The sequence below is a fragment of the Styela clava genome, unplaced genomic scaffold (assembly GCF_964204865.1).
Source record: "Styela clava unplaced genomic scaffold, kaStyClav1.hap1.2 HAP1_SCAFFOLD_19, whole genome shotgun sequence".
Classification (NCBI taxonomy): Eukaryota; Metazoa; Chordata; class Ascidiacea; order Stolidobranchia; family Styelidae; genus Styela; species Styela clava.
Window position 1 is genome coordinate 247,501 of NW_027556646.1, and position 7,422 is coordinate 254,922.

General features: G+C 55.1%; 2 non-coding genes across 2 annotated transcripts in view; both read right to left on the bottom strand.

The window, feature by feature from the left end:
* The window catches only part of LOC144419425 (5.8S ribosomal RNA), a 154-nt gene extending 122 nt beyond the window's left edge, over window positions 1–32 (bottom strand). The window contains exon 1 of the ribosomal RNA XR_013474046.1: window positions 1–32. This exon is cut by the window's left edge and continues 122 nt beyond it. This is a non-coding gene — a ribosomal RNA (5.8S ribosomal RNA).
* Window positions 33–330: 298 nt separating this feature from the next.
* Window positions 331–2,140, bottom strand: LOC144419453 (small subunit ribosomal RNA). The gene has a single exon (XR_013474074.1). It is a non-coding gene; the product is annotated as a small subunit ribosomal RNA (ribosomal RNA).
* Window positions 2,141–7,422: the final 5,282 nt, after the last annotated feature.

Sequence of the window (7,422 nt, forward strand, 5' to 3'; positions counted from 1 at the left end):
CTCGCGAGCCGAGTGATCCACCGTTAAGAGTCGTCCTCGACGTTTCGCCCGGCGCCGAAGCGCGCGGACGTCACACTGTGGGATCGACCACAAAACCACCACCGACAACAACTGCACAAAAACACCAACAAACGGCGCCGAGCGACCGCCGGGCTGGGCCGGCGGCACATCGAGCGCGGTGCCCAGAAGCCACCATCGCACTCGGCTGCCTTGCTATGCCAACGTGTTACGCGTGTCGCACGGGGCGGAACCCCGATTGACGGCCGCCCTCTCGGCGGCACCCAAAGACAATTAAGTGCGCGGTCGGCCGGGGCCTACCACCACTTTCGGTAATGATCCTTCCGCAGGTTCACCTACGGAAACCTTGTTACGACTTTTACTTCCTCTAAATGATCAAGTTTGATCGTCTTCTCGACACGCCGACGCGGCCGTTGCCAGCCGCGACGGGGCCGATCCAAGGATCTCACTAAACCATTCAATCGGTAGTAGCGACGGGCGGTGTGTACAAAGGGCAGGGACGTAATCAACGCAAGTTGATGACTTGCGCTTACTGGGAATTCCTCGTTCAAGGGAAACAATTGCAAGTCCCTATCCCAATCACGAATGAGGTTCAACGGGTTACCCGGACCTTTCGGCCTAGGTTAGACACTCGCTGCTTCACTCAGTGTAGCGCGCGTGCGGCCCCGGACATCTAAGGGCATCACAGACCTGTTATTGCTCAATCTCGTGTGGCTAAACGCCACTAGTCCCTCTAAGAAGTTAGACGCCGACCGAGAAGGTCGCGTAACTATTTAGCATGCCAGAGTCTCGTTCGTTATCGGAATTAACCAGACAAATCGCTCCACCAACTAAGAACGGCCATGCACCACCACCCACAGAATCAAGAAAGAGCTCTCAATCTGTCAATCCTACCTGTGTCCGGGCCGGGTGAGTTTCCCCGTGTTGAGTCAAATTAAGCCGCAGGCTCCACTCCTGGTGGTGCCCTTCCGTCAATTCCTTTAAGTTTCAGCTTTGCAACCATACTTCCCCCGGAACCCAAAGACTTTGGTTTCCCGGAAGCTGCCGGAAAGGTCGTCATGGTAACGCCTCCCGATCGCTAGTTGGCATCGTTTATAGTCAGAACTAGGACGGTATCTGATCGTCTTCGAACCTCTGACTTTCGCTCTTGATTAAAGAAAACATTCTTGGCGAATGCTTTCGCAGTAGTTCGTCTTCCGCCGATCCAAGAATTTCACCTCTAACGGCAGAGTACGGACGCCCCCGTCTGTCCCTCTTAATCATTACCTCGTGCTCCGAAAACCAACAAAATAGAACCGAGGTCCTATTCCATTATTCCATGCAACACTATGCAGGCGAACAGCCTGCTTTGAACACTCTAATTTTTTCAAAGTAAACTTATCGGCCACCGCCGACACTCAGTCAAGAGCACCGACGGAGAACCGAAGGTGAGGCGAACGCAACCAGTGACACGCCTTGCGACGGACCGGCGGCGCTCGCCCAAAATCCAACTACGAGCTTTTCAACCGCAACAACTTTAGCATACACTGTTGGAGCTGGAATTACCGCGGCTGCTGGCACCAGACTTGCCCTCCAATGGATACTCGTTAAGAGTTTTAGGATGTACTCATTCCAATTACAGGGCCTCGTTAGAGTCCTGTATTGTTATTTTTCGTCACTACCTCCCCGTGTCGGGAATGGGTAATTTGCGCGCCTGCTGCCTTCCTTGGATGTGGTAGCCGTTTCTCAGGCTCCCTCTCCGGAATCGAACCCTGATTCCCCGTTACCCGTTATCACAAAGGTAGGCACGTAGCGTACCTTCGACAGTTGATAGGGCAGACACTTGAATGATACGTCGTCGGTGCAGAGACCGTACGATCCGCGTGGTTATCCAGAGTCATCAAACGTCACAGGACGAACCCGGTCGGTTTTGATCTGATAAAAGCGCGCCTCCCGAAGTCGGCGCTTAATGCATGTATTAGCTCTAGAATTACCACAGTTATCCACTTCGCTTACGAGACCAAATAAACCAAGACTGATTTAATGAGCCATTCGCAGTTTCGCTTTACGAGAACTCGTACTTGCACCTGCATGGCTTAATCTTTGAGACAAGCATATCACTACTGGCAGGATCAACCAGATAGCTGCGACAGCTGCGCTCGGCCCTTGCTGGGCCGCCCGGCGCGTGCTCGTCGCATTCGTTTAAGACCGAGGCAATCGCCTGCGGCCGTACTCAGCTTCGACAGTCGCTGGCCGCGACGTCCACGCTCTCGCCGGCAGTGCCAGGCGGAGCGATTTGCGTTTTTTCTTTGCTCGCCCTCTCTCGGGCTCGATCCATTCAGTTTCGCACAAACAAGAGCTCTGCCGGCCGCCTGCAGCGGTGCCTAAAACCCGGGCATAACAATGCGACCGTTCTGCTAGGCCGACAAGCGCTCAAGCCAGACGCTCGATCGAACGCCCCCTACATATTAGTCGAGACAACGGCTCGCTCATTAGCATCGCGTTTGTACTTTAACTTTTTTCGGCTCGGCTTCTTTCGACGCCGATGCCGGCGACGCAGCACTCTCTCGCCCGCCAGCCACCGAGAAAAGGGTGCGCTCCGACCGGCCCCGCACCGCTCTTTCTTGGCTCATTCGAAATTACTGTCTTTCGCTCTGACATGCCTTACCTAGGGTTAGGTTAGTATGCTTGCACGTTTGTACTTTAACTTTTTTTGGCTCGGCTTCTTTCGACGCCGATGCCGGCGACGCAGCACTCTCTCGCCCGCCAGCCACCGAGAAAAGGGTGCGCTCCGACCGGCCCCGCACCGCTCTTTCATGGCTCATTCGAAATTACTGTCTTTCGCTCTGACATGCCTTACCTAGGGTTAGGTTAGTATGCTTGCACGTTTGTACTTTAACTTTTTTTGGCTCGGCTTCTTTCGACGCCGATGCCGGCGACGCAGCACTTTCTCGCCCGCCAGCCACCGAGAAAAGGGTGCGCTCCGACCGGCCCCGCACCGCTCTTTCTTGGCTCATTCGAAATTACTGTCTTTCGCTCTGACATGCCTTACCTAGGGTTAGGTTAGTATGCTTGCACGTTTGTACTTTAACTTTTTTCGGCTCGGCTTCTTTCGACGCCGATGCCGGCGACGCAGCACTCTCTCGCCCGCCAGCCACCGAGAAAAGGGTGCGCTCCGACCGGCCCCGCACCGCTCTTTCATGGCTCATTCGAAATTACTGTCTTTCGCTCTGACATGCCTTACCTAGGGTTAGGTTAGTATGCTTGCACGTTTGTACTTTAACTTTTTTTGGCTCGGCTTCTTTCGACGCCGATGCCGGCGACGCAGCACTCTCTCGCCCACCAGCCACCGAGAAAAGGGTGCGCTCCGACCGGCCCCGCACCGCTCTTTCATGGCTCATTCGAGTTTACTGTCTTTCGCTCTGACATGCCTTACCTAGGGTTAGGTTAGTATGCTTGCACGTTTGTACTTTAACTTTTTTCGGCTCGGCTTCTTTCGACGCCGATGCCGGCGACGCAGCACTCTCTCGCCCGCCAGCCACCGAGAAAAGGGTGCGCTCCGACCGGCCCCGCACCGCTCTTTCTTGGCTCATTCGAAATTACTGTCTTTCGCTCTGACATGCCTTACCTAGGGTTAGGTTAGTATGCTTGCACGTTTGTACTTTAACTTTTTTCGGCTCGGCTTCTTTCGACGCCGATGCCGGCGACGCAGCACTCTCTCGCCCGCCAGCCACCGAGAAAAGGGTGCGCTCCGACCGGCCCCGCACCGCTCTTTCATGGCTCATTCGAGTTTACTGTCTTTCGCTCTGACATGCCTTACCTAGGGTTAGGTTAGTATGCTTGCACGTTTGTACTTTAACTTTTTTCGGCTCGGCTTCTTTCGACGCCGATGCCGGCGACGCAGCACTTTCTCGCCCGCCAGCCACCGAGAAAAGGGTGCGCTCCGACCGGCCCCGCACCGCTCTTTCTTGGCTCATTCGAAATTACTGTCTTTCGCTCTGACATGCCTTACCTAGGGTTAGGTTAGTATGCTTGCACGTTTGTACTTTAACTTTTTTTGGCTCGGCTTCTTTCGACGCCGATGCCGGCGACGCAGCACTCTCTCGCCCACCAGCCACCGAGAAAAGGGTGCGCTCCGACCGGCCCCGCACCGCTCTTTCATGGCTCATTCGAGTTTACTGTCTTTCGCTCTGACATGCCTTACCTAGGGTTAGGTTAGTATGCTTGCACGTTTGTACTTTAACTTTTTTCGGCTCGGCTTCTTTCGACGCCGATGCCGGCGACGCAGCACTCTCTCGCCCGCCAGCCACCGAGAAAAGGGTGCGCTCCGACCGGCCCCGCACCGCTCTTTCATGGCTCATTCGAAATTACTGTCTTCCGCTCTGACATGCCTTACCTAGGGTTAGGTTAGTATGCTTGCACGTTTGTACTTTAACTTTTTTTGGCTCGGCTTCTTTCGACGCCGATGCCGGCGACGCAGCACTTTCTCGCCCGCCAACCACCGAGTAAAGGGTGCGCTCCGACCGGCCCCGCACCGCTCTTTCTTGGCTCATTCGAAATTACTGTCTTTCGCTCTGACATGCCTTACCTAGGGTTAGGTTAGTATGCTTGCACGTTTGTACTTTAACTTTTTTCGGCTCGGCTTCTTTCGACGCCGATGCCGGCGACGCAGCACTCTCTCGCCCGCCAGCCACCGAGAAAAGGGTGCGCTCCGACCGGCCCCGCACCGCTCTTTCATGGCTCATTCGAAATTACTGTCTTCCGCTCTGACATGCCTTACCTAGGGTTAGGTTAGTATGCTTGCACGTTTGTACTTTAACTTTTTTTGGCTCGGCTTCTTTCGACGCCGATGCCGGCGACGCAGCACTTTCTCGCCCGCCAGCCACCGAGAAAAGGGTGCGCTCCGACCGGCCCCGCACCGCTCTTTCTTGGCTCATTCGAAATTACTGTCTTTCGCTCTGACATGCCTTACCTAGGGTTAGGTTAGTATGCTTGCACGTTTGTACTTTAACTTTTTTTGGCTCGGCTTCTTTCGACGCCGATGCCGGCGACGCAGCACTCTCTCGCCCACCAGCCACCGAGAAAAGGGTGCGCTCCGACCGGCCCCGCACCGCTCTTTCATGGCTCATTCGAGTTTACTGTCTTTCGCTCTGACATGCCTTACCTAGGGTTAGGTTAGTATGCTTGCACGTTTGTACTTTAACTTTTTTCGGCTCGGCTTCTTTCGACGCCGATGCCGGCGACGCAGCACTCTCTCGCCCGCCAGCCACCGAGAAAAGGGTGCGCTCCGACCGGCCCCGCACCGCTCTTTCATGGCTCATTCGAAATTACTGTCTTCCGCTCTGACATGCCTTACCTAGGGTTAGGTTAGTATGCTTGCACGTTTGTACTTTAACTTTTTTTGGCTCGGCTTCTTTCGACGCCGATGCCGGCGACGCAGCACTTTCTCGCCCGCCAACCACCGAGAAAAGGGTGCGCTCCGACCGGCCCCGCACCGCTCTTTCTTGGCTCATTCGAAATTACTGTCTTTCGCTCTGACATGCCTTACCTAGGGTTAGGTTAGTATGCTTGCACGTTTGTACTTTAACTTTTTTCGGCTCGGCTTCTTTCGACGCCGATGCCGGCGACGCAGCACTCTCTCGCCCGCCAGCCACCGAGAAAAGGGTGCGCTCCGACCGGCCCCGCACCGCTCTTTCATGGCTCATTCGAAATTACTGTCTTCCGCTCTGACATGCCTTACCTAGGGTTAGGTTAGTATGCTTGCACGTTTGTACTTTAACTTTTTTTGGCTCGGCTTCTTTCGACGCCGATGCCGGCGACGCAGCACTTTCTCGCCCGCCAGCCACCGAGAAAAGGGTGCGCTCCGACCGGCCCCGCACCGCTCTTTCTTGGCTCATTCGAAATTACTGTCTTTCGCTCTGACATGCCTTACCTAGGGTTAGGTTAGTATGCTTGCACGTTTGTACTTTAACTTTTTTCGGCTCGGCTTCTTTCGACGCCGATGCCGGCGACGCAGCACTCTCTCGCCCGCCAGCCACCGAGAAAAGGGTGCGCTCCGACCGGCCCCGCACCGCTCTTTCATGGCTCATTCGAAATTACTGTCTTTCGCTCTGACATGCCTTACCTAGGGTTAGGTTAGTATGCTTGCACGTTTGTACTTTAACTTTTTTTGGCTCGGCTTCTTTCGACGCCGATGCCGGCGACGCAGCACTCTCTCGCCCACCAGCCACCGAGAAAAGGGTGCGCTCCGACCGGCCCCGCACCGCTCTTTCATGGCTCATTCGAGTTTACTGTCTTTCGCTCTGACATGCCTTACCTAGGGTTAGGTTAGTATGCTTGCACGTTTGTACTTTAACTTTTTTCGGCTCGGCTTCTTTCGACGCCGATGCCGGCGACGCAGCACTCTCTCGCCCGCCAGCCACCGAGAAAAGGGTGCGCTCCGACCGGCCCCGCACCGCTCTTTCTTGGCTCATTCGAAATTACTGTCTTTCGCTCTGACATGCCTTACCTAGGGTTAGGTTAGTATGCTTGCACGTTTGTACTTTAACTTTTTTCGGCTCGGCTTCTTTCGACGCCGATGCCGGCGACGCAGCACTCTCTCGCCCGCCAGCCACCGAGAAAAGGGTGCGCTCCGACCGGCCCCGCACCGCTCTTTCATGGCTCATTCGAGTTTACTGTCTTTCGCTCTGACATGCCTTACCTAGGGTTAGGTTAGTATGCTTGCACGTTTGTACTTTAACTTTTTTCGGCTCGGCTTCTTTCGACGCCGATGCCGGCGACGCAGCACTTTCTCGCCCGCCAGCCACCGAGAAAAGGGTGCGCTCCGACCGGCCCCGCACCGCTCTTTCTTGGCTCATTCGAAATTACTGTCTTTCGCTCTGACATGCCTTACCTAGGGTTAGGTTAGTATGCTTGCACGTTTGTACTTTAACTTTTTTTGGCTCGGCTTCTTTCGACGCCGATGCCGGCGACGCAGCACTCTCTCGCCCACCAGCCACCGAGAAAAGGGTGCGCTCCGACCGGCCCCGCACCGCTCTTTCATGGCTCATTCGAGTTTACTGTCTTTCGCTCTGACATGCCTTACCTAGGGTTAGGTTAGTATGCTTGCACGTTTGTACTTTAACTTTTTTCGGCTCGGCTTCTTTCGACGCCGATGCCGGCGACGCAGCACTCTCTCGCCCGCCAGCCACCGAGAAAAGGGTGCGCTCCGACCGGCCCCGCACCGCTCTTTCATGGCTCATTCGAAATTACTGTCTTTCGCTCTGACATGCCTTACCTAGGGTTAGGTTAGTATGCTTGCACGTTTGTACTTTAACTTTTTTTGGCTCGGCTTCTTTCGACGCCGATGCCGGCGACGCAGCACTCTCTCGCCCACCAGCCACCGAGAAAAGGGTGCGCTCCGACCGGCCCCGCACCGCTCTTTCA